This window comes from Mustela lutreola, chromosome 8 (genome assembly GCF_030435805.1).
Source record: "Mustela lutreola isolate mMusLut2 chromosome 8, mMusLut2.pri, whole genome shotgun sequence".
NCBI classification, from domain to species: Eukaryota; Metazoa; Chordata; class Mammalia; order Carnivora; family Mustelidae; genus Mustela; species Mustela lutreola.
The window spans coordinates 18,993,560-19,019,826 of NC_081297.1; the positions used below are offsets into that span (position 1 = coordinate 18,993,560).

Below are 26,267 nucleotides of genomic sequence, written 5' to 3' on the forward strand. Positions count from 1 at the left end.
GTTGCTTCATTATTAGGAACCTGTCAACTCTGCTAATATTTTACAAAAAAATATTTAATATAGGTCTTTCATTTTCATTATTATTTTCAATTACCTAATACATTTATTTAACATAATAAGTCAAGTGTTACAGGAAATATAAAGATGGATTACATTCTTTTTTTTAAAGATTTATTTATTTGACAGAGAGAACAAGCAGGGGGAGAGGGAGAAGCAGGATCCCCACTGAGCAGGGAGCTCAACATGGGGCTCTATCCAAGGACCTGGGATCATGACCTGCGCTAAAGACAGATGCTTAACGACTGAGCTACCCAGGCACCGCAGATGGACGACCTTTCTGACCTCAAGGAGTATATGAATCAGAAGGGGGTACTAAATAAGTTACAAAAATGGCTGCAATATAATGTGAGGTTTGGAGAAGGAGATAAAGAATTTACGAGAGGGAAGATATATCTAGTCTGAGGGAGCAGGAAAGGTTTCATAGAGGAAAAGTCTTCACTATATGAGGCCAAAGAAAACATAAGACTTTAATAGGCAAAATGGCAAAGGGAGGATATTCTACATAGAGGGAGGAGCAAAAGCAAGGCATAGCGACAAGGACCAGCAGGTGGTACCCTGCATGAATTATTTGAAGTTTAAGTAGATTTAGAGTTTAAATATTAAACCACTGTAAGCATTTATTTTCTTTTTTCTTTAATTTTATTTATTCATTTGACAGAGAGAGAGAGATCACAAGTAAGCAAAGCAGCAGGCAGAGAGCCTGATGTGGAGCTCGATGTGGGGCTCGATCCCAGGACCCTGAGTTCATGACCTGAGCCCAAAGCAGAGGCTTAACCCACTGAGCCACCCAGGTACCCCAAGCATTTGTTTTCTTATCCATAAAATGGGCATAGCAATAGTATACTCTAATAGAGTAGATGAGAGATAAATGTAATGCTCATTATATGTTATTACTTGGGTACACATTGGTTGGAGACTGGCTGTAAGTAAGGAACATAAGGTAAGGAACATTGAATGTACTGGGTCAATATCGAATGGTGGGAATGAGTGTGCAAAGGAGACAATGTGGAAAGTTGAGAAAAGTTAGGAAGGTAGAATCTATGACTTTGGGATGGACCAAAGGTAAGAAATGAAAGAAAGGAAACAGAGGATGCCAAGGTATCAACTTGAGACTTCTAGAAGAGTAGAAGTATCCTTAAAGAGCCACCATCTACTTTTCCAAAGGGCCAGGAACTCATAACCTCATCCCTCATAAATGCTGGACGTGGGCTGGTGCTTCATTCGTATTATCACATATTTGAAAAATATCCTTTTTATGGGATCATACTTTAAATTTACAAGAGGACTTGCTATTTACAGTATTCTAGGGTGAATCACTTTGTGATACTGCAAAACCTTTTTTTTGAATATGGATTTATTTGAGCTTGTTTTATATATATGCATACACACATAGATAGGTAGATAGACAGACAGATAGATGGATGGATGCTATGTTTTGGCTATTTTTCACCAAGTAGATGACTCATTGAGTGCCAACTCTTTCCAAGGTACAGTCATTCTAATGATTTAATTGACATTAGTTCAAGGTTTCCTATCCATTTTCTGGAAAGAAGCTGCAAAGAGGAAGCTCTTCCTGGGGGCATGGGTCTGCACCCTACCCCCTATTCCTGAAACTATATTAGAACTGTGGAAATGGGGGGCAGTGACATCACTTATATCTTCCACTCTCCCTTTACTGGGAACATCTGGAGCCCCCTACGACTGTGACAGTGACTGGTGTTTCTCTACAATAAATCATCTTGACCTTAATGGCCAGAGGTATAGATCCTCTGGTTTCATCTAAGTTGTACCTTCTGATTGCATTAATATAGCATTTTTTTTCTTTCATTTCTTTTAAGCAGAATTATAGATCATTTGGAAAATGTAGGCAGTCTATCTATTTAACATTTTAAAAGTGAAGGAAATATATTCCTGTGTTATTTTACAATAGCCCTGGGAATTAGGTGGTACAAAGATGGTAAATGTTCCAGAGGAGGAAGCAGAGGAGCCCCTTACCCCGAACCAGGCAGTTTCGATGCTCTTCCTTCTCCATCTGCCTACCTCGCCAAACCCATCCCACACTGCCTTTTTTTTCCCTTTCTGAGTTCCTCAGCTGAGTGACCTTCCCTCCCACCCGAGGCAGTTCCCAGCGGAGGAACTGGGTATCCCTGTGGCATCTATTTAATTACCTTTACTTTTTTGAAGGAAATGAAAAGAGGATATCTGTCCTGCTAAGCAGGAAGCCGGATTCGGGGCTGGATCCCAGGACTGTGGGATCATGACCGGAGCCAAAGAAGAAAGAAGCTTGATGTCGGAGCCACCCAGGTGCCCCTTAATGTTAATTTTAAATAGGTGAATTCAGACTGATAGGACTGCCTAGGGAAGAAAAGGCTGTGGCTTTTTTAACAGTGCTGCAGTCAAGAAATGGACTACGGGGTAGAACCTATTGAAGTTACTGAGATAACTGCAGGGTTATCTCCCTGGAGAAGTTTCCTGAGTATACAGAAGAAAGTGGAAATCCATGTTCTCCCCCAAACCCCACCATTTCTAGCTGGATCCAAGATTCTTTTGGTCTGAATACAGTTGAAATCATCAATGCTGTTAGTGACTACTCCCACTAATGTGAAAAGCAATGATTAAAATTTTAGATCTGTATTATTTGGCAAAGTCATAAAAATGATATCCATATACAAAAGAGTGGTTCATGAAGAATAAACTTTATTTTTAATAATTTTCCTCTAAACCACTAGGTAGAATATCAATATATTATTTCTGCCTCTTTCTACCTTTTCTCTTAAATCATGTCTGTTAAGTTGAAAATAAAATGGCGATAATTATCTGAATAACGTCACAGAACTTTCCAACTAAGTGACACAATTTAAATGATGAGAACAAGACACAATATATTTTTTAAAAGATTTTATTTATTTATTTGACAGAGATCACATGTAAGTAGAGAGGCAGGCAGAGACAGAGGGAAGCAGGCTCCCTGCTGAGCAGAGAGCTCGACACAGGCCTCAATCCCAGGACCCTGAGCCAAAAACAGAGGCTTTAACCCACTGAACCACCCGGATACCCAAGACAAAATATTCTAATACACCTTTCTTAATGTTCTTGATTTATGAGTAGACTCAACTCAAGACTCAACTATGGAAGCAGTTATTTTCTGTGAATAGTGTTTTCAACCCAATAGTGTTTTGGACACTGCTATTGGCCTGCTAAACTGTTAACTGATGCTTAGTCAACAGTTTTGAATGGGAATGAGACTTTTTGTGAGTAAGAAATATAGTTTTTCCTGACACAGGATGGAAGGGTTCAACTCTACTATAAATCTGTTTTAAAATGTGATTTCAGGGTGCCTGGAACAGCTCAGTCAAGTGTGGGACCCTTGATATTGGCTCAGATTATGATCTCAGAGTTAGCCCCCCATTGGGCTTCCTGCTCAGCACTGAGTCTGCTTCAAATTCTCTCTCTCTTTCTCTGTCTCTCCTCTCTGCTCATGCTCTCACTTTCCCTCCCTAAAGTAAATAAAATCTTTTAAAAATGTGATTTCAGTGGCTTTTAAAATTGGTCTCATAGTTATCTTGTTCTTAGTGACACTTGGTTTAGCATTCTCTTTTGTTTCCTGGTGACACAGTCTTCCATTTATGGCGAAAATTTCTCTAATTCACTGGATTTAAAAAAAAAAGTTCTAACTGGGTTTTTCGTTTTTTGCCATTCAGTCACCATCTTTCTGAAAAACAGTCATTCAAAAGAATTAAGGTCATGTACAAGTGTGTTAATGGGAATCCTGTGAGTTGCTTCTGCTGTTGGTATGAAGCTAGAGGCACATTATCTGAAAGCACGGGATTCATGGTACCTGGAAGGTCTATAAATCAGTGTGCTCCATCTTGCCTTGTCTGTTAAGACAGGTGGATCCCATTTGCACAGATGTTCTTTCTCTCTCTCTCTTTTCCTCTCTAAGAAGGAAATAAAATATATAGGCCCATTAATCTGCACAGGTCAACCTCTTTCATAGGGCACATTCTTGGAAAAGGTAAAGTTGCAGTTCAAATGTGTATAATATACAAAAAGGGGCCAAAGGCTCAGTCCTTTTCACTTTCAGCAATTATAAAGACCTAAGTATTAATGGAGTTATAAGAATTGTTTATCTTAGGTTACCCTGAAATTTAGGAAAAGATGATATACATTTCTAAAATTAATCCAGTAGGCTTAATTTAGGTCTAAAAACTGGATATAGATATAAGGCCTAAGATTAAATAATCACAAAGATTTAGATGACAGCACATACTCTTATTTTTGTAAGAGAACATTTTACATAAAATATATGTTTGATATACATCATTGGAGTAAAACATTGAGATTCCATTTTGTATATTTAATATTTACATGTTCTTTTGAAGTATTTACAAGTGAAGACACCAAAAAAAGGCAATGCTAATGAACTGCAAAAATAGCCATTGATTTTATTAAAAAATATTAACAACTACAGAATCAGGCTTGAAGACTGAATTTTAAAACAAACGTATTCACACTGACACATAACATGAGAATTAATATTCCTTTTTGAATTAGTTTTTCTCATCAACCATTTCTCATCATCTTTCTTTTTAGAAATTAAAATGACTGTATGATGACTGAAGTGAGGGAGAGATTGAAGCTAAAGATATTTACATGAACAGAACTGTTTCTAGTATTATTTTAGGCAGGAGAGGAAATATTGAGTGAAAGGGTGGTGAGGTACCTTCTGGCAGTCTGTTCTAACTGAATAGACACAGGAACAATAAGGGGAGAGGACACTCATCTTCATATTCATTGAACAAAAAAACAGTGCAAGGCAGCTTTAGCTCACATTAACAGGTGCATAAAATACAAATTAAGTTTTATCATCATATGGGAAGGTAGCATCATAAATGAAATAAGACTCATTATATGTTCTTTATAAGCGCTTCCTGGATTTTTTTTTTTTTTCCAAATTCAGAATTTTCAAGTACACTTCTAAAAGTTTGTTGAAAGAGGAGTGGCGTGTGAATTCGCAGCTGTTTCATATCCCAGCGCTTTCAAGGAATTCTGCTAATTGGTTGCAAAGCCAATTTAAATTGTCTTATCAAACCACAGGAACTCAGAATGTTGTTTGGACTGAGGCGTGTCGCATGCAACTTCTATAAATCACAAACCGAATTCTTTCTCGAGGGATTCTGGACAAAGCAATGCGGTAACTGTTAAAAATTTAAATATAGAGTTGCCAAGTGGAAACTAGCAGTTAGTTGAGGAGAAAAGAGGGGAAAAAAGAGTGTTTAGAGCTTTGAAGAGTACTTTGAAAGTCATCTGGAAATATTCACACAAGGGAAAATTTTCAGAGTATATATAGAGATGTAGCAAGTTTGCGAACAGGGTTTCTGCGCTAGGGATTTTCAGGAGTTAGTCATAAATCATCCTTTTTTTCTTCTTTAACTTCTCTTTCCTCAAATTGGGTTATAAATATCCCGCGAAACGTGCGCTTCAAGGGGCATGGCTCAAATGTGTGCGCGAAGAGGCTCCATCTCGGGAGAATGAAGGACGATCAAGCAAGGAACTAAACGCACGGGAATAATGAGTGCTACTGTAGCTTTTTCCTAGTGCTCTTTTCCAACAACAAAACGTTAGCGACAGACAATTGTACTGTAGGCTAGCACACGGCCAACAAATAAGCCCTGCGTAAAGCATGTATGTATTTAATAATGCCTGAAGATCAAAATAAGGAAGGCACATAAACACAATTCAGATGACCTTGTGGATGCTGCGCTTAGTAAATCATAAAGATCAGCGAGCCAAACCCTGGACAAAGAGCTTGAAACCAAAGGAAAGTTTCTCAACGCACAAGATTAAAATGTTTATTTCCCTATGACAGAGGAGGTATAGATCATCAGAAAGTGTCCTCTTCCTGAAACAGAACGTTGCAAACGGGAGCTGGAAAGGACCACCGTATTGTTAACACACTCCGCGAACTGAGCTTCTACGCGATCTTGCTGTGTCTTGTAATTTCCCCAATATGCTTTTAGGGTGGAAAATAAAATCAAGAGGGTTAGATATTTTGAATGAAAAATCTGATTTTAATAATATGAATCAGGAAACAGTGAAAAAAAGAACATTAACGCATTACCTTTGTAATTCTCTGTAAAGACCATAGCTGGAGAAGCAAATGGCATCGGAGTCTCTGTGGCGCAATCGGTTAGCGCGTTCGGCTGTTAACCGAAAGGTTGGTGGTTCGAGCCCACCCAGGGACGGGTCTCTCTTTTACCCGTTTGTCGCCGGAACTTTTGCACAATTCTGGAGTTCAGACCTCCGGACTACGCCGAGGTCGCTCTCCAGGGGTTGAGCGGAAAGAAACCGCGGCTCTCGCTTCGCCGCCCACCCTGCGGGTGGCTCTTCAGCTTCCGGGAGCGCTGGAGGCCCCTCCCCCAGGCGTCCCCGGCTCCCGACCGGCAGGTGGGCCTTTCCCGACCACCTCCTGACTCGGGGGTGGACGAAAGGGTCCAGCGCTTTAAAGCCCCCGCATCCTTTCACTTCCAGTTTCTCAGTTCCCAAACTCAGGCTGCTGAGTGCCCCAAGGGTTCCTCGTCCTCCTCGCTCGTTCCTGAAGCCCAGGCCGCACAGGTCCCTTCCGCGCCTCGCCGGGCTCCCGCGGCCACCGCGAGGTCGGGTGCGGGCGCGGGGTGCCGAGAGCCCGCAGGGGCCGTGGGGGCGGGAGAAGGGGGGGGCGCTCAGCCGCGCGCACGCGCGCCGCCGCGCTCGGGGCTCGAACCCGCCGCCGGCTCCCGCCGCAGCCCCGAAGGCCTCCGCGGCAGGACGGCGGCCACCGCGGCTCGCGTTCCGCGTCGGGACCCCTGCCTGCATGTCTGTATTTCAAGAGCGCCGAGTTCAAGCTGTCCACTGATTTAAAACTCTTCACGTTTTTTCACACTCATGTTGAATCGTGCAGCGTTTGTCTCTTCCCCGTCGGCGTAAACATACACTCCCGTGGAGGGACTTAAACGCGGACGCTGTGGTATTGGTGGATGCAGAGACGTTTGTTATAAAACCTTTGTGTGGACCCTATCGTAAGAGCATTTCTCTTGTTCTATTTTGCTTCTTATACTGACGTGCTAGAATTCTATAGAGAATGGAACGGACCTGCAGCCTTTCCCACCTATTCAGAAAGGAAGCAGATCCGTGTGTGTGTGTGGTGTGTGTGTGTGTGTGTGTGTGTTTAAACAACTGCGTGATTGTGTGAAACGTAACCAAAAAAAATGATGACAGGTTAAAAGTGAAACTGCTAACGTAAATTTTGATTCTCTAAGCATATACCATTTATTCTACAAAATGCAAAACTCTCTCAAAATCGTTACCTCATCCTTCATTCCCTAAATAGAGGCTGCCTTTGAGAAGTAATCATAGCTTCTTCATAATTATTGTCTTGGGTCTAGATTGCAGAAATTTGAAAGACGGTTCTGGAGGAAAGTGATGTTTTATTCCTGCAAATGAGTAGTTCTGCTCTTCTTTATATTTTCCTCCAGGTGTGCAGGCTAATAGAGGTTAGCATTTCTCGTTTCGTCCTGGCTCTGCGATTAGTCCCTGCGCCGAGTGCTTTCGCGGAGGAATGTGTGCGAACCTCACAACCCTTCCAGGTAGGTCCTGTTGTTGCCTCCGTGCAGAGGAGCCGCCGGAAGCCGGGGGCCCTGGAGTAACTGGCCTGAATTTGCAGCGAGGTGCCAGCACCGTACAGCTTGGACGCAGGCAGTCAGGCTCCAGAGCCCAAGCCCTCGCTGCTGTAGCACCTCCTCTAACCTAGAGCGACTTGATTAATTAGTTAATTTAAATCCAAAGGTGATATTTTAAATTAGTTTTTATGAAGTTTCATTCATGTTTTGCTCCAAATCTCATTAAAAAAAAAAAAAAAAACCCTCACCGAACATTCATAGACTACTAAAGGGCATTGTTAAATTACACATTCATTGTGCTGCTTAATTTTATTGAAATGAAAACTGTGTAGGACCATGAAATCTTAATGTGAAACGTATCTTTGGGAAACAATTTGATAGCATTTATGTGGAGGAGACAAGATTAGAAATAAAGACAGGCGGGAATAGCCCAGGCAAAATATGAAGGAGGGATAGAAAGAAGAATAGATTCAAGCAATGGGGGCTAATCTAGAGTCTAAGGGTTCTTAGACCCCAGGCTGATGTTTGGCACTTGGGATAACCATCAGGACCTTGATTTTAGGGTACCTTTGTGAGATAGTACCAAGTTTAGCACCGGACAGGTGCCTAGGTGGCAGTTTTAAATTTGATCCTAAATTTTTAAGTATGTTCTTTCTCTCCCTAGTTCGGGGATTAATAGGATTTAGAGGCCAGAAAATAAAAAGGGAGGATTAAATGAGAATGGAGGTGGGGCAAGGAGTGCAAAACTGCCCTCTAATGTAAGTAGCTGATTTAATTATGTGGGCAAGTGCTTAGCACATTTCCCTGTACTCACTGTTGCTTACAGATAAAACAGGTGGGAAGCATTTTAGAAAAATTGCTTAAAAATTTATGGGCAGGGACGCCTGGGTGGCTCAGTTGGTTAAGCAGCTGCCTTCGCCTCAGGTCATGATCCCAGCGTCCTGGGATCGAGTCCCACATCGGGCTCCTTGCTCAGCAGGGAGCCTGCTTCTCCCTCTGCCTCTGCCTGCCATTCTGTCTGCCTGTGCTCGCTCTCTCTCCCTCTCTCTCTGATAAATAAATAAAAAAATCTTAAAAAAAAAAAAAAAAGAATCTACTTGCTTTTAAAAAAAAAATTTATGGGCAAATTGCCTTTGTAAAATTTTAATGTGTATTGGTTAAAGACATGGCAATAAATAGCATTTCTGGGGAGCAGTACCTTGTTCTCAGTTTCTTGCTTGGTTCTGTATACCAACCAAGCCCAGAAATGTGTCGAGATCACTTAGATCCTTTATGGAAGACTGAAGACGATTTAAAAGGCTATGTCAGGCATTTGAGTATGTAAATATGTTTCTAATCTTGTTAGTAAACTGTTGTATATTTAAACTTCGTTTATAAAATTGTAAGAAAGCTCACTAAAGTAATGCAATAAAAGGTGAAACAAGTACTGTGGTTTATAAACTATTAGAGGAGGTAATATTCGTAATTCAAAATATTTTTAACATTTAATATTAATATTTTAAATATTTAAAATAATTTAAAATATTTTTTACGTTGCAACATTTCTTAGGATAATAGCGGTTAGGAGGTTAGGAGGAAGCCACATGGCTACCGGGTCTCTATTTTCGTTTTAACACCTGTGTCTGATGTCATACGATACAAGGTTTGGGGGAAAAACTTTTAAACTGCTAAAGAAACACAAATGCCTTGTTTCTGCATACATAATACATCGTAACCAGTAATGCTAATGTGAATTTTAATTTCATTTCTCCGAATTTTAGTGGCCATGAGGCCCAAGATGTTCAGTTTATAGCTACAACGGGCGGAGTGGGAATGCATTGGTGGTTGAATAAACTGTGATACAGTTAACGAGAAAATAGTTTAAGAAGTCGAAACCTTTTAAATAATTAAGAATGTTAATTTTATCACAGCTCAGCATTTCATTTGTGGTGCTTCAAGTTGAGCCCCTTTGGTAGTAGTATCAGTCATTCTGTTTTTACATATTAAAAATAAGTATTGAACTCATAAGAAGGCTGTGGGAATATATTTGTAAAATAGTGGTAAATACCTTAGTTTTAAGTTGTTTTCATAGCTTAAATTTTAAGAAAAGTCATTAAAAATTCAACTGTTTAGACTCATATCTTTAAGAAAACTCTTAAAATATTTTATCTTAAAGGAGGCTCCACATCCAGCATAGGGCTTGAACTCACAACCCTGAGATCAAGATCTGCATGCTCTACTGACCGAGCCAGCCAGACAACCCTATTTTAAAGGAAACTCTTTGTAACTGACATCTTGACCAATAAATAATTATCAACATCCCAGAAAAACTCCCCCTCTTGTACTTCCCCCAGCCATCAAAATATAACTTTTAAATTGTAACCATAGGGATTATGAAGTTACAGTGTGAATTTTAAGTGGTCATAGATCAGGAGTCAAAAACAAATTTACTACCAAACCCTATCAGATGAGTATTTACACCTGAAGGTCAGGAGAAGTAATAAAAATTGGAAATCAGTTTTCCATGACTACTCATTTTTGATCTAATCCTCTACAATAAACTTAGTAAGAATAAATTTGTACTATTAAAGCAGAAAATCTAGGAAATTTACTATTTAGTTGAAGTCTTGAATTTTGTCTGTTAACAAACTGCTCTGACTCCCACCTGTTTAAAAACATGAAACACGGGACACCTGGCTGGCTCGTTTGGTGGAGCATGTGACTCTTGATTGTAGGATCGTAAATTTGAGCCCCAGGTTGGGGCTTACTTAAAAATAAAATTACTTAAAAATAAAATCTTTAAAAACATGAAATAAAACAACCTCGTGGAAATTACTATAGCATTTAAATTAATTAAAATTTTATTTCTGAAAATAAATTTTAAACTTTAAAATCAAGATGAGATTTGAGGTTAAAAGGTGTAGTAAGAGAAGATGACTCAGTAGTTTTCCAAATAATATATTCTAAAATCTTAAGAATTTTAATTCAGAATCCTCTGTTGGAGGAAAACAAATAGTCATCCTGTTATTTCTTGTTTTTTTTTTTTTTTGTTTTGTTTTGTTTTTTAAAAGATTTTATTTATTTAATTGACAGAGAGAGAGAAGCGAGAGAGGGAACACAAGCAGGGGGAGTGGGAGAGGGAGAAGCAGGCTGCCCACTGAGTGGGGTTCCTGATGATGCAGGACTCCATCTCAGGACCCTGGGATCATGACCTGAGCCAAAGGCAGACACTTAATGACTGAATCACTCAGGCACCCCCATCCTGTTATTTTGAAAGTGTAACTAACTATAAAAGAAAATCTAATCTGTATGAAAAAAAGTTTGAAGTTGTGGAAAGTCTAATTTTTGATACCACTAAGGAAAAGCATCCTAGGAAAGGTCAACATAAAAGAACCCAGAGCAAAGTTTTACTTTCTTTCTTTAAAGGAAATTCTTCATTGTTATCAAAGGAATGTATGTCTAAAGCTATAATAACAAATAACTGTAAATTTTAACTACAGTGATATTTATACATTATTTTTAATAGAAGTCATAAATAAGATAAAATATGCAACACTAATGAAATATATAGGATGAATAAATTATGGTATGTTATTTAGACATTAAGATATGATGTAGCCATTTACATAATATTTTTCAGGAAATATGCCTTTGGGGGCGCCTGGGTTGCTCAGTCTGTTGGGCATCTGCCTTTGGCTCAGGTCATGATCCTAAGGTCCTAGGATCTAGCAGCAACCAGCTCCCCACTCAGAGAGAACTCTGCCTTCTCCCTGTCCCTCTGGCTGCCACTCTCCCTGCTTATACTCTCTCTCAAATAAATAAATAAAATCTTAAAAAAAATTCATACTACATATACAATCAAATTCTATATTCTATTCTATATTTTTTAAATAAATAAAAAAATAAAATTCATACTATATATACAAACAAATTCTATATTCTATTCTATTTTTTCTAAAAAAATTCCTAATTCATACTATATATACAAAACAATTCATACCATATATACAAAAGAAATATGCCTTTGGACAATACATATAAAAAACTAGATACAAAACTATCCAAAAACATGATCTCAGTTTTGATAATGAGACTGAATAATTACTTACATAGGTGATCTATAAATATTTCTGGATAGTGAATGAAATATACCAAAACAAGATTCTCAGGAGCCTGCTTAAGATTCTTTTTCCCTCAGGGCATCTGGGTGGCACAGTGGGTTAAGCAAGTGCTTTCATTCAGGTCATGATCCCAGGGTCCTGGGATCAAGCCCCACGTTGAGCGCCAAGTCGGTCTCCCTGCTTGGCTTGGGAGTTTGGTTCTCACTCTCCCCCTACTCATGCTCTCTCTCTCTTTCTTTCAAAAGGATAAATAAACTCTTAAAAAAAAAAAAAAAAGATTCTCTCTCCCTCCCCCTCTCTAAAAAAAAAAATTAAAAAATAAAGATAATACCTGAATTCATACTATATATATGCAAGTTTGAATTCTATTTTTCTTTCTTAAAATTAACCCTGAGGGAGAATAGGAAGCTGACATATAAACCTTTGTATATATGATCAAATGATTTTCAACAACAGTGCACAGACCATTCAAGGTAGAAGGCATAGTCTTTTGAACAGATGGTATGGGGAAAACTGGATTTCCACATTCAAAGGATTAAAGTTGGGTCCTTACTTTACATCATACACAAAAATCATATATAAAATCAAATATCTAAATAAGATGGAAAATTATAAAACTCCTGGAAGAAAACATAGGGGAAATATTCATGACATTGGATTTGGCCATGATTTCATTGACACGATACCAAAAGCACAGGCAACAAATTAAAAATAGATAAATTGAACTACCTCGGAATTAAAAGCTTCTGTGCAAATGAACAACACCATCAACTGAGTGAAAAGGCAGCCCATGGGATGGGACAAAATATTTACAAATCGTATATCTGATAAAAGGTTACACCATCTAGAATATGGAAAGAACTTCTGTAACTCAACAATTAAAAAAAAAAACAATTAAAAAGTAGACAAAGCACTCAAGACATTTCTCTAAAGAAGATATACAAATGGCCAGTAAATACATGAAAAGAAGCTGAACATCACTAATCACTCAGGGAAATGCAAATCAAATCAAATCTACAGTGAGATAGCACCTCACCTGCATTAGGATAACTACCATTAAAAACAATAGAATAATAACAACGAGCAGAAAATAACAAGGGTTGGCGAGGTCATGGAGAAATTGGAACCCATGTGCTTGGTTGGTGGGAATGGAAGATAGTGCAACCACTATGGAAAACAGTATAGTGGTTCCTCAAAAAATTAAAAATAGAATTACCATAAGGTCCAGCAATTTTGCTTCTGGTACATAACCAAAAGGATTGAAGACAGGATGTCAAAGAGGCATTTGTACACCAATGTTTGTAGGAGAATTAGTCACAGTAGCTAAAATGTGGAAGCAGTCCAAGTGTCCATTGCCAGATGAATGGCTAAGCAAAATGTGTTATATACAGACAATGGTATATTATTTTGCCTTGAAAAAGAAGGAAATTCTGACATCACAACAACATGGGTAAACCTTGAAGACTTTCTGCCACAAAATCAGCCACAAAAATACAAATACCGTACGATGCCACTTATATGACGTACCTAGAGTAGTCAAATTCCAAAACAGTCAGTGTGGATGGTGGTTGCCAGAGGCTGGGGGAAGGGGAGAATGTGGAGTCGTGGTTTAATAGGTGTAGAGTGTTTTGCAAGATGAAAAGAGTTCTGGAAGCTGGTTGCACAGCAATGTGAATGTCCATAATATGACTGTATACTTAAAATGATAAAGATGGCAAATTTCATATTCTGTATATTTTTACTGCAGTTAAAATTTTTTGAAAATTATTTTGAGGGGTTTTGTTCCCCTCCTTATTTAAGATCTATTATAAATTATATAAGACATTGGAGTATTGATGCAAGGATAGCTAAGTAAGCCAGTGGTAACAATTGAGAACACAGAACCATGCTTAAGGACATTTAGTTTTTTGAGAAGGTGGGCTCCGAAGGAAAGGGGAGGATGATCCCACGCTCCAGTGTGTGTTGTGCAGGGTTTCTGGGTGGCTCCATCGTTAAACGTCTGCCTCTGGCTCAGGTCATGATCCCAGGGTCTTGGGATCGAGTCCCGCATTGGGCTTCTCGCTCAGTGGGGAGTCTGCTTCTTCCTCTGCCTGCTGCTCCCCCTGCTCATTCTCTCTCTCTCTCAAATAAATAAAATCTTTAAAAAAAAAAAAAGAGGGATAAATAACTTGTCCAACACTCATCCAACAGTGATGAGGCAGGAACAGGAAAATCAGAATAGCCCAAAAGGGGAAACAAGAGTCATGCACCGATTCATAGAGTAACTTTGCAGTCCAGCTGGGCACGTATAGTCCTCCGCTGGAGACCAGTCCTGATCTGTGAGAACAGTTCCCAAACCTCTTGCCTCCACCCTGAGTCATCCTTCCCTTTACATAATAAATGGAAAGCTGGACAGTTTTCTGAGTCTGCTTACTACGTATGAAAGCTTGAAGGCCCAGAGACCACTTTTCATGATCAACTGTCTCTATCCTTTTCCATACAAATGGGTTCAGTTCCTTTAAAAACACTATGCATTTTGTGTGGATCAACTCATAACTCCATTTAGTGAAAGCCACACCTGCCTTCTTTCTGGAACAGGACTGTGAAATAGCTCTGGAACAAGTTACTTATGATTCTTAGAAGCCCTGTTGTCTGGCTGCGAGACACACCCTCAGGATTTCTTAGAAGGCTTTTTGTTCAGCTGAAAGGCTCATGACACATCACCTGAAATCTTCCTGGGGTTTCACCAAAGTGTCTTCTAGTTCCACCCTTGATCTGAATATTACACTCAGGCACGTTTCACTCCCAGTGTCCTGGACTTGATCTTGTTTCTCCTGATTCCATTTTACCTTGAGACACCTGCTTCATCTGAGAGACAGCCCTGCTTTCAAATCCATTAAATCCTGGTTCCCTCTCAGGCTTGAAAACTACACTTCCTTTTTTTTTGCTTATCTTCCTCATCAGGTATTTTTTTTCACAGGCAGCTAAAAACAAAACAAAGCAAAGCAAAGCAAAAACAGTGGGAGCTTTCAGCAGTTCTCCGCCTATAAATATCCTCAGCCAGACCTGTGAGTTCCTCAGGTACCTTTTCTATTTCCAGCCTTACTGCAGGTGACAGTTTCACCACTGTGTTTGTGTGTGTGTGTATGTGTGTGTGTTTATCACAAACTGTTAATCATCACTACTCAAGTCCCTTTCCTTCAGTCTCCAGTAGCCATCTAGTCACTGTCTTTCAAGCCTTTACTAATGGTCTCTTTAAGGAGCTCTGTCTTCTGTTGACCACTTGGTCCCAAAGTTAACACCATATGTTTTTGCTTTTGTTAAGGTAGACACCTTATTTGCAGACACCAAGTTCTGTTTCAGGGATCTGTGGTTGCGTAATAAGCCATGATAAAATTCAGTGGCTTAAAACAACTATTTTGTTATATATCTCTTGATTCCATGAGTTGACTGGGGCTCAGCTAGTCAGTGCCTTTCCTGGTGCTACTTGGGGTCGGTCATGTGTTTACAGCCGGATTGGGGCTGGGACTAGATTTCTGGCACTTTAGGCTCCTCCATTTGGCCCCTTTCTCCACATGGCCCTATCTCTCCAGTAGGGTAGCTCAGAGAGGAAGGGAGTGAAAGAGGCTAGGCGTTCTTAATGTCTGGGCACAGAAGTCTGAAAATGTTCTCTGCATTCTGCTGGTCAGAACAGTTATGGGTTGTGCCCAGATCCACAGAAAGGGGGTGCAGGCCCTTCCTGTTGATGAGCATAGAGACATGTACACTGAGAATTGCAGAATTATTTGCAGAATTATTTGGGGTCTTCTTTGAGGACCTGCTACCACATCAGTCTTCTGATCTATTACCTTTGTAGCCTCAGGCTAAGCAGCCAAGCCACTCGCCATTACCATGAGTCTGTATATGTTCTTACCCTGAGCTATGTCGCTCTCCATATAGAGGTACCCCCTGAATGAAACTGTGCCCATTGAAAGGCTTGGTCCTCGTTGCTGCCTTTCAGGGTTACTCCTGAGTGGGGCACAGAATAGTTGCTGTACATTTTTGACGTGCATCCACATACTGAACTGACCCATTGTGACTACAGACAGACTTTTTCCTCCTTTGTCATTTGGTCAGAAGAGACTACCTCCCACCCTGAACCCTTGACCCCCAATATGGCCACAGATGTTGACTGTGGGAGATGCAACACTGGTGGGTGAAATGGGGGTTTAGGTCACCTGCCCATGTGGTTTGCTTATCTCCTTTCACCCTGACCCCAGATGTATCATTCCTTTCAGTGGATTGTTGCTGGACTTGTGCAACCTTGTAATATTGTGGGTCTGATAGAATCCAGCTCAGGATGGTCAGTTCCAGTCTCATGATCACTGGATGACCTATGGTCAGGCATTCTGTTACCAGGGTCCAAGAGGTTGTTCAAAGGTGGTTTTGTTTTGGTTTTTGTTTTGTTTCATTTTTTAATTTTATTTATGTATTTGAGAGGGGGGAGGGGCTGAGGAGGAGGGAGAGCGACAAGAAGAGCCTGTGCAGAACATGGAGCCCTACCCAGGGCTCAGTGCCCAACCCTGAGATCATGACCTGATCCAAAACCAAGAGTTGGATGCTTAACTGATTGAGCTACCCAGGCACCCCCAAAGTGGTTTTTAAATGATATAAAACCATTTGCTATGGAGAGCATGGCCTTGGTCCAGAACTGTGGGGTCTGTATCATGATTCTCATTTTTGGAACTGCCATTAACTCCACAAGGCATCTTTTCCTATCAAACAAAGACATGTCTGATACCACAGGGTATGCTGAGTTGAGTGGTCCAAATGGCAAGACAGCTTGCATTGCAGCCCAGATTTCCTGCAGTGCCCTTTCCTGCTCTAGACCCTACTCAGAACTAGCAGCCTTTCATGTCACCCAATAAATGGGTGAGACATGTTCTTGAGTGTGGCCCCTGAGAGCTCTAGCAAGCATTTTGCTGTTTTCTTAGTGGCAGGAATTGTGAGATCCAACACGTTGACAATTACTTTTGGAAGGGGTGCTTTAGACCATGGGATTCCTTATAACTTTGCTGTTGTGCTGGCCCTGACTCTCTGTGGGATTCATTTCCTACTCTCTGGATCACATGTGTATTACCAATGTCTCCAGGGTGCTTTTCCTTCTTTCTTATCTGGGCTCCCCGACATAATGTCATCGCTAGAGCAGACCACCATGATGTTCTGCATATCTGGACAGTGTGGATCCCCTCAGATCATATTATGATCAGGGGTGAGAGAATTAACCTACCCCTGGAGCTAGACTGAAGACACATTTTTGTGTCTGTCCCACATGAACACAACCTGCTTCTGAACTTTCTTCCTGGTGAGATGACCACATGTCATACACTTGAGGCCATGGTACCATTGGGGCCACTGCTTAATAGGTCACCCTCCAGGAATCATGTGGTTTTGGAAAAGGTCAGGCCAGTGAGTCAAATGGTGATATGGTAAGGACCTCCACAGCATCCTTTGGATGTTCAAGTGGGGAAAGTAATCTTGGCCATTCTCCTTGTGACATGATTTTTGTTTGTTTGTTTGTTTACCAGCTAGGCTGAGGGTAGGAGGGGGCACTATCAGAGCTTCTGTGTGGTCTTCCCCAGAGGGTAGTTCATGCCCCAGAGGCCAAGGAACCAATGCGGGGCTTTGTGCCAACTACCAAGTATATCCATTCCAATTATACATTTATGCATTCAGCACTGCTGTGTGGTTCACAAAACCACGATGCCCTGTGAAGGCACCCACTCTAATGGGAGTGGAGGGCAGTGGGGATGGCATGGGAACATGACAACAGTTTGGGTTGTTGGGTATCAATGTTAATTCCGACTCTGTGTCCTTGAACTATCTGGGAATTACTCTTTCCCCAGTGTGCCATAATAAATGACTATATGTCCCTGTGGGGCAGAAGGGTTGGGAGAATCTTTATCATATATACTGAACATGAGTGACAGGATTCTTCCTCCTGGGGCCCAGTCCATCCTTCAGTCATGTCAGTGGGTTTTCAGGCCGAGTAATGGCTCAAATCCAGAAACCAGGCAGAGTACAGCAGTTTTTTTTATTGGGTGGCTACCCTCAGCCTCCTGAAGAGCCATCCTTGACTCCTTTTGATTGCATGGTTTGACCAGTATGCTTACTGGCTGCTCATCCATCTTGTCCCTAAGGTTGCTGTATGCTATTAAGCATCTCCTTATCTCAGTGGGTCAGACCCCTATGCCTTCAGTCTAACCTTGCCAGTCATTACAGTAATTGCCTACCATCTGCCCTCCATTACCTCAGGACTCTATCACCCGATTGCTATCAGGGAAACCAGTTCTGTAAGTGCATTCCCAGTGTCAGCCCAAGAAGTCATTACAGAAGACAATGCTGACTTTCATCATGACACTGGTGCCCCCTCATCCCAGTGCCTTCCCTGTTTATTAAACAGAGTATCCTCCAGGCTCTGCCACAGAGTTGTTGGTGGGTAAGTTTTCTGGCTGGAAATTGCATAACCACTCTAGACCACTTTTCTGAACACTGAAACCTTTTTTCTCCTGGTTGCTCTCACATCTCTGGAATTCCCTCCTCAACGACTGCAGCTGGGTTTCCTACCAGCTTGAGAGAGCCAGTGGTAGTTAGCATCCTCTCCCAGGGTGCTTGGCAGGTTGTAGGTCATAGGATTGTCAATACTGATCAGTCTTCCTTCATCCAGCTTTCCTTTCTACCCACTTTGATTCAACACCCTCAAGAAATGCCCCAATTATACACCCTTGGCTTCTGCTGGTACATGGTAGCTTGGTCCTATGGTCCTTTTGGGGGCATAATCTCTTCTCTCCCTCAGCAGGATGGATCATGCTATGCCTTAACCCTACTTATTTGTCTGATGTCTAGGAAGGGAGGTGGGATATCTAAGGGGAATGCCCGTGGTCTTGCAAGGTAGAGGACTCTGATTGTCTTCAAGCACGGAAGGAACGCTGGCCTTTTATGGAAGGGAGTGGGCCACTTCTTCATACCCAGAGGCCGAGGAAAATTTAAGAGGTCAAGATGTCCCCGTCTCATGCCTTAGGACCAGCTCTGTCCCAACAGGTCCTAACTTTGGTTGGTACATTGGCCTAGCTTGAAAATTCAACCTCTTCTTAAGCTCTGCTATTCTTATAATGAGCCCTGGGCTTGACCCTCACCCTTTTCTGGTCTATGCTCATAGGAGATGAGAGTTTCTTTATATGGTACCAAAGAGGCTGTCTGACTTTCATGCTCACACTTAATTGGTGATTAGTTAGCCTCCACCTTTCATTATCCATTTCTAGTTCATCCATAGTCCTCGGCAGCAGCCAGGTTCATAATCCTTGTAATTACTACTTTCTCTGTCTCTCAAATTCCTGAGATACTGCACTTGCCAGTGCATTCCCTCTCACCAGCGTCTTACCCCCCATTCACATGGTGACCAGTTTAATAATTGCACCACTACCTCATGCCAGAGGTAACGTCTCTGTCTGCCACCATTGAGGGTCTTCATTGCCACCTGGCCAGTGGGTGATCCAGCTCTGAAATTTCATTTTATTTTAAAGATTTTATTTATTTATTTGACAGAGAGAGAGAGATCACAAGTAGTGAGAGGCAGGTAGAGATGGGGTGGGAAGCAGGCTCCCTGCTGAGCAGAGAGCCTGATGTGGGGCTCCATCCCAGGTCCCTGGGATCATGACCTGAGTCGAAGGCAGAGGCTTTAACCCACTGAGCTACCCAGGCGCCCTCGAAATTTCATTTTAAAGTCTGCTTCCGAGGCCCACTTCCAGCTCTAGCTGCTGCAGCTCGGGTGACCTGGGGAACCAGCACTCTGAGATTTGCATGTAGAAATTTACAGAGGAACGCTCTCAGGAATAGCTCCCTTGAGGGAACAAGAGAGATAGTTTTGGGCAAAGAGAGAAGTTGAACTGTAGTGCAGTGACAAAAGCAGCTTCTGCTGATTCCACGGGGGACTCTGAGGCTGAGTAGCCTTTCAGAGATTGTACCAGATCAAGGCATGGGGGGATTGGGCCTTTGTCTCCTTGCCTTGACCAGCCATTGGGTATGGGCTGCCTCTGATGGAGGGTCATAAACTTAATATGAGGCAGCTTCCTTCAGCTGAGGGTAATCCCAGAGGATGAATTCAACTGTGAGCCAGCAGTAGCCAGTACTCCCAGCAATGGTCTTGATCCCAAAGGAGGTCTGGTGGAGTGGGGCACAACATCCACTGCACAAGTCTAGGGACTTTTGTTTTTTATTTATTTTCCCTTTTATATTTGTTATTTATTAATTCTTCCTGTTTTCCTGAAGTCATTGCTGTTTTTGTTTCTTTTCTTCTTTCTTTCTTTCTTTTTTAGTTTCATGGTTGTTTCTTTTTTAAAAATTCCAGTATAATTAATGAACAGTGTTATATTAATTTGGATATATGAGATAGTGGTTCAACACTTCCATACATGTCCCAGTGCTCCTCATGATAAGTGTACTCTTAATCCCTTCACCTACTTCACCCCCATCCCTCCACCCATCTCCCCTCTGGTAACTACCAGTTTATTCTTTGTATGAGTCTGGTTCTTTGTTTCTCTTTTTCTTTGTCTGTTCTGTTTCTTAAATCCCACCTATGAGTGAAATCATATGATATTTGTCTTTCTCTGACTGACTTATTTCGCTTAGCATAATACCCTCTAGTCCATCCATCTTGTTGCAAATGACAAGATTTCATTCTTTTTTGTGGCTGAGTAATATTCCATAATAGATGCACCTCATCTCCTTTATCCATTCATTTATCAGTAGACACTTAGGCTGCTTACATAATTTGGCTAATGTAAAAAAATGCTGCAATAAACAAAGGAGTACATAGATCTTTTTTTTTTTTTTTTGAATTAGTGTTTTTATATTCTTTGGGTAAATTCCCAGTAGTTCAATTACTGGATCATAGGGTAGTTCTATTTTTAATCTTTTGAGGAACCTCTATACTCTTTTCCACAGTGGCTGCACCAGTTTTCATTCCCACCAATAGTGAAAGAGGGTTCCTTTTTCTGCACATCTTCACCAACACTTGTTTCTTGCTATTCTGACAGATGTTGGGTGATATCTCATTGTGGCTTTGATTTGCATTTCCGTGATGATAAGTGACGCTGAGCATCTTTTCATATGTCTGTTGGCTATCTGTATATCTTCTTTGGAAAGATGACTACTCTGCCCTCTTTTTTTTTTTTTTTTTAACTTTTTATTAACATGTAATGTATTATTAGCCCCAGGGGTATGGGTCTGTGAATCTCCAGGTTTACACACTTCACAGCACTCACCATAGCACATACCTTCCCCACTGTCCATAACCCCACCACCCTGTCCCTACCCCCCTCCCGCCAACCCCCCTCAGTTGTTTTGTGACATTAAGAGTCTCTTATGGTTTGTCTCCCTCCCGATCCCATCTTGTTTCATTTATTCTTTTCCTACCCCCAGACTCCACATGTTGCCTCTCAACTTCCTCAAATCAGGGAGATCATATGATAATTGTCTTTCTCTGATTGACTTATTTTGCTAAGCATAATACCCTCTAGTTCCATCCACGTTGTCGCAAATGACTCTGCCCTATTTTTTTTTTTTTTTAAGATTTTATTTATTTATTTGACGGAGAGAGAAATCACAAGCAGGCAGAGAGAGGAGGAAGCAGGCTCCCTGTTGAGCAGAGAGCCCGATGTGGGGCTCGATCCCAGGACCCTGAGATCATGACCTGAGCCAAAGGCAGAGGCTTTAACCCACTGAGCCACCCAGGCGCCCCAACTCTGCCCTATTTTGAATCAGATTATTTATCAGTGTCAAGTCGTATAACTTCTTTTAGTATTTTGGATATTCACCCCTTATTGGATATATTATTTGCAAATGTCTTCTCCCATTCAGTAGGTCATTTTTTTTTTTGTTATGGTTTCCTTTGCTGTGCAAAAGCCTTTTTTGTTTTGATATAGCTCTAATAGTTTATTTTTGCTTTTGTTTCCTTTCCCTTAGGAGACATCTAGAAAAGTGTTGATACAACTGATGTCAGAGAAATTACTGCCTATGCTCTCTTATAGGATTTTTACAGTCTCAGGTCTCCCATTTAGGTTCTTAATCCATTTTGAGTTTATTTTTGTGTATGGTGTAAGGAAATGGTCCCAATTTCATTCTTCTACATGTAGTTGTCCAGTTTTCCCAACACCATTTGTTGAAGAGACTATATTTTTCCCATTGCATATTATTGCCTACTTTGTCATAGAGTTATTGAGCGTATAGTTGTGGGTTTATCTTTGGGCTCTCTATTCTGTTCCGATGATCTATGTACTTTTGTGCCAGTACCATACCGTTTTGATTACTACAGCTTTGTAGTATATCTTGAAATCTGGAATTATGATACCCCCAGATTTGTTCTTCTTTTTCAAGATTGCCTTGGTATTCGGGGTCTTTTGTGGTTCATACAAGTTTTAGTTTATTTGTTCTAGTCCTGTGAAAAATTACATGCTTGGTACCTATATATCTTTTTTAAATACTGAAATCATTTATATCTAAATTTACCAGAGAAGAGTTCTCCTTTTCATTATTTTATAGATAATCTAATTATTACTTGCTTTTTGACTTAAACATTTTTTAACTTTATTAATTTATGGTTGCATGACTATAGTCTGAGAATATGGCCAATATAATGTCTACTTTTATAGTTTATTTAAATGTTTTTTGTTTATGATTAAAATTTTGCTTCTATTTTTTCCACATATGGCAGAGAAGATATAAAATAATTGAATGTAATTGAATCTGACATTGTATATTTGTATGTAATGAAATATATGATATGCAGTCAGAGTATATTCTTTTTCTTCTCTTGATGTTATCAAAGGTTTTGATGAACAAGAAATGAATATAATAACAGGGTGAAATGGTTCTCTTAATCTCTTTTGAGTCTCAATGTAATAGTGGAAAAGCAATCAGGGTAATAAATGTCTGTGTTATTTTCCTTTCTTTCTTTTTTTTTTTTGGTCTGAAATGTTGGTTGTTTACCAATAAATTAAAAAAATTATTTCTAACCTAGGGGTGTAGGGGTGGCTCAGTCAATTAAGTGTCTGCCTTTGGCTGAGGTCATGGTCATCTGGGATTGAACCCCACTGGGCTCCCTGCTCAGCGGGGAGTCTGCTTCTCCTCCCTGACCTCCCCCCACCATGCTCTCACTCTCTCTGTCTCTCTCAAACAAATAAATAAAATCTTTAAAAAATTATTTCTAAGTAAGTATTTAAAAACCAAGCAACAGTTATTTTTGTAATAAGCATGAGCGTTTCTAGGGTAACATTGGACTCTGATTGGCTGAGTTCAGGTAAAATGAAGCATCACACAAGTTTTGATTCTTAGATTTGAAGCTCTTATATGTTCACTTGGTTTTTGGCCTCAATATAATAAATAGTGTTGAGGAGAATCATGCAGCATTTTGATTACATTGATTTTTGTCAGAAAGAAGATAGAGTGCATGGAGGACAAGCATACTTTGTAGAATGTGATGATTCCTAATTGAACTTTTAGTGTTTTAAAACTCATTAAAATTTCTGAAGGTTTGTACTCTGTTTAATTATATTATTATAATTGATAAATTGCAGCTTTTCATTAAAATCCTGTCCTTCCTCGGCCTGCTTTTTATTATCTCTAATCTACTTTTTTTGAAGTTTTGTGGGCCAGGTTACCAATGATGAAAACAATGCGAATATTATATCCTCTGTTCCAAAGAAATCTCCTAAGTTTCTGAAATCAAGTAGCAAATAAATTAGCTCTTATATGTAGAATGTTACTACCTGGATTTTTTTTTTTTTTTTTTAAGAATAAAGAGTATTCCATTTCATTGTGAGTGGCTTTCCTTAAAAAGGTTGCCATATTTGAATCTATTTGTAATAATTTAAAATAGGTTGTATATGTATCTTTTCTTTAAAAGCCATATTTAACAAATCTAGATTGGAAGTTGTTTGGGGGATTAAATGTTTACTGCAAACATAGTTGTAGTACAAAGTTAGGACTGAAGTAAGAATATATCATATCTCATAAAATGGATGGAGATGTACATTATCACCAATTTATTGTGTTTTTTTTTTTAAAGATTTTATTTATTTATTTGACAAAGAGAGAGTGAGTGCAGAAGTAGGGGGAGCAGGAGAAGCACGCTCCCCACTGAGCAGGGAGCCTGATGCAAGAATCCATCCCAGGACCCTGGGATCATGACCTGAGCCAAAGGCAGATGCTTAAAAACTGAGCAACCCAGGCCTCCCTAATTTATTATTATTTTTTAAAGATTTTATTTATTTACTTGAGAGAGCATGAGACTGAGATAGAGAGAGAGAGAGCACAAGCAGTGGGGAGGGGGTAGAGCTCTGGACAGGGAGGACCAGATTCCCTGCTGAGCAGAGAGCCCGATGCAGGGCTCCATCCTGGGACTCAGGGATCATGACTTGAGTCAAAGGCAGACGCTTAACTGACTGAGTCACCAAGGTGCCCTGTTCTGCCAGGACTGAATGGTTAGTAAATAAGAGTTTATTGAATGACTTTTGTTGGCAGGAAAAAATCCTTGAAACTCAGAGTTTCTTGCAGATAAAACTTTGACATACACTGCAACTCTTTGAATTTCTGATTCTCGTTATAAGGCACATCATATAGTGCCTTGCATTATAGTTGTAGTCACTGTTTTATCTCTTCTCTTAGATATTTTTAAAAACTTACAATGTGGTTTATAAAGACAACTTTGAAAATAGAAAGAAGAAAGCAGTTAAGCTTAGTTCTAATCATACTGTGGGGCTGTTGCTTTTTTTCTCGATATCATTTGTGTACTCATAATTTTCCCATATGAGTATGTGGTGTATTTTTTTTTTTATGTGGTGTATTTTTAAGTGCTGGTTAGTGTTCCATCAGTGTGTAGATCACAGCACTTTTAATGATTTCACTATCACTGAACATTTAAGATGTTTCATTTCTTCATTGACATACAAAATACTAAAATGTGTCTTTATATATATTGAGTTGGCCCTCATATTTAGGATGAATTTCCCAGGTGGATATTATTATAGGCAATGGCACTGAGGTAGAGTATTACTACTCTAGAGCTCTTATCCTGTATTGCTAAATTGCCTTCAAAAAGGGACTGTGCCAATTTGCACCCTTCCTAACAATGAATGAAAATATCTGTTTTGCTGTACTTCTAGCAGCAGTGAGCATTATTATTTAAAAACTCTCTCCCTATTTCTTTTTTGTTCAAGTAGTATCTCATTGCTTTAATTCACATTTCTTTGATTATGAAGGATTTTCATCATTTCCTTACGTTTGTTAACTTTCTCTTCTGTGATCTGACTGCATTCATTTAAAAAATAACAGCATGGGGGGGTGCCTGGGTGACTCAGTGGGTTAAAGCCTCTGCCTTCGGCTTAGGTCATGATCCCAGAGTCCTGGGATCGAGTCCACATTGGGCTCTCTGCTCAGTAGGGAGCCTGCTTCCTCCTCTCTCTCTGCCTGTCTCTCTGCCTCCCTGTGATCTCAGTCTGTCAAATAAATAAATAAAATCTTAAAAAAAAAAATAGCAGCATGGTTAGAATAAAGCTATTTATAATATTATATGTTGATATAATATATAGTAAAGAGATAAATACACTTCATATTTCATAATGAATACATATTTCATAATGAATACATATTGATATATTCGCACACCACATAATTCACACAGTTACAGAGTACAGTTCAATGATTTTTAGTATATTCACAGAGTTGCACAACCATCACTACAATTAATTTTAGAATATTTTCATCACCCCAACAAGGAACCTCATGCAATCATTTCTCACTTCCCAACCCCCTCTTAGCTTGGCAACTGCTACTTTTTTTTGTTTTCTGTCTTTATATGTCTGCCATTCTGGACATTTTATGAAATCATGACTATTTCATAGAATATGGCATTCATGGAATCACATATAATGCATCATTTCTTGGGACTGGCTTCTTTCTTTTAGCATAAATTTCAAGCTTCAACAATGTACCGTGTAGCAGACCTCATTCTTTTTTATGGCCCTGTTTTATTCTGCTGTATGGATAGAACACAATTTTGAGGGGGGGAAGGGGCAGAGGACGACAGAGACAGAGAATTTTAAGCAGGCTTCACGCCCAGTGTGGAGTCCGACATGGGGCTCAATCTCCTGATTGTGAGATCATGGCTTGATCCAAAATCAAGAGTCAGATGCTTAACTGACTGAGCTACCCTAGATATAACACATCTCGTTTATCCATTCATGCTTTATGGTTATTTAAGTTGTTTCCACTTTTATTTTTTAAGATTTTATTTCTTTATTTGACACAGAGAGAGAGAGCACAAGCAGGGCGAGTGGCAGGCTGAGGGAGAGGGAGAAGCAGGTGCCCCTCAGAGCAGGGAACCCAATGCGGGGCTCGATCCCAGGACCCTTGGATCACAACATAAGCCGAAGGC

General features: G+C 40.1%; 1 protein-coding gene and 1 non-coding gene across 3 annotated transcripts in view; both read left to right on the forward strand.

Annotated features, from left to right (window-relative positions):
• Positions 1 to 6,231: 6,231 nt before the first annotated feature.
• TRNAN-GUU (transfer RNA asparagine (anticodon GUU)) lies at positions 6,232 to 6,305 on the forward strand. Its single transcript has one exon. It is a non-coding gene; the product is annotated as a tRNA-Asn (tRNA).
• Positions 6,306 to 7,574: 1,269 nt separating this feature from the next.
• The window catches only part of DNAJC1 (DnaJ heat shock protein family (Hsp40) member C1), a 449,390-nt gene continuing 430,697 nt past the window's right edge, over positions 7,575 to 26,267 (forward strand). For both annotated transcript variants that reach the window (XM_059183955.1, XM_059183954.1), the window contains exon 1: positions 7,575 to 7,685. The gene's annotated coding sequence lies outside the window, so the exon portion shown is untranslated. The remainder of the gene's footprint in view (positions 7,686 to 26,267) is intronic.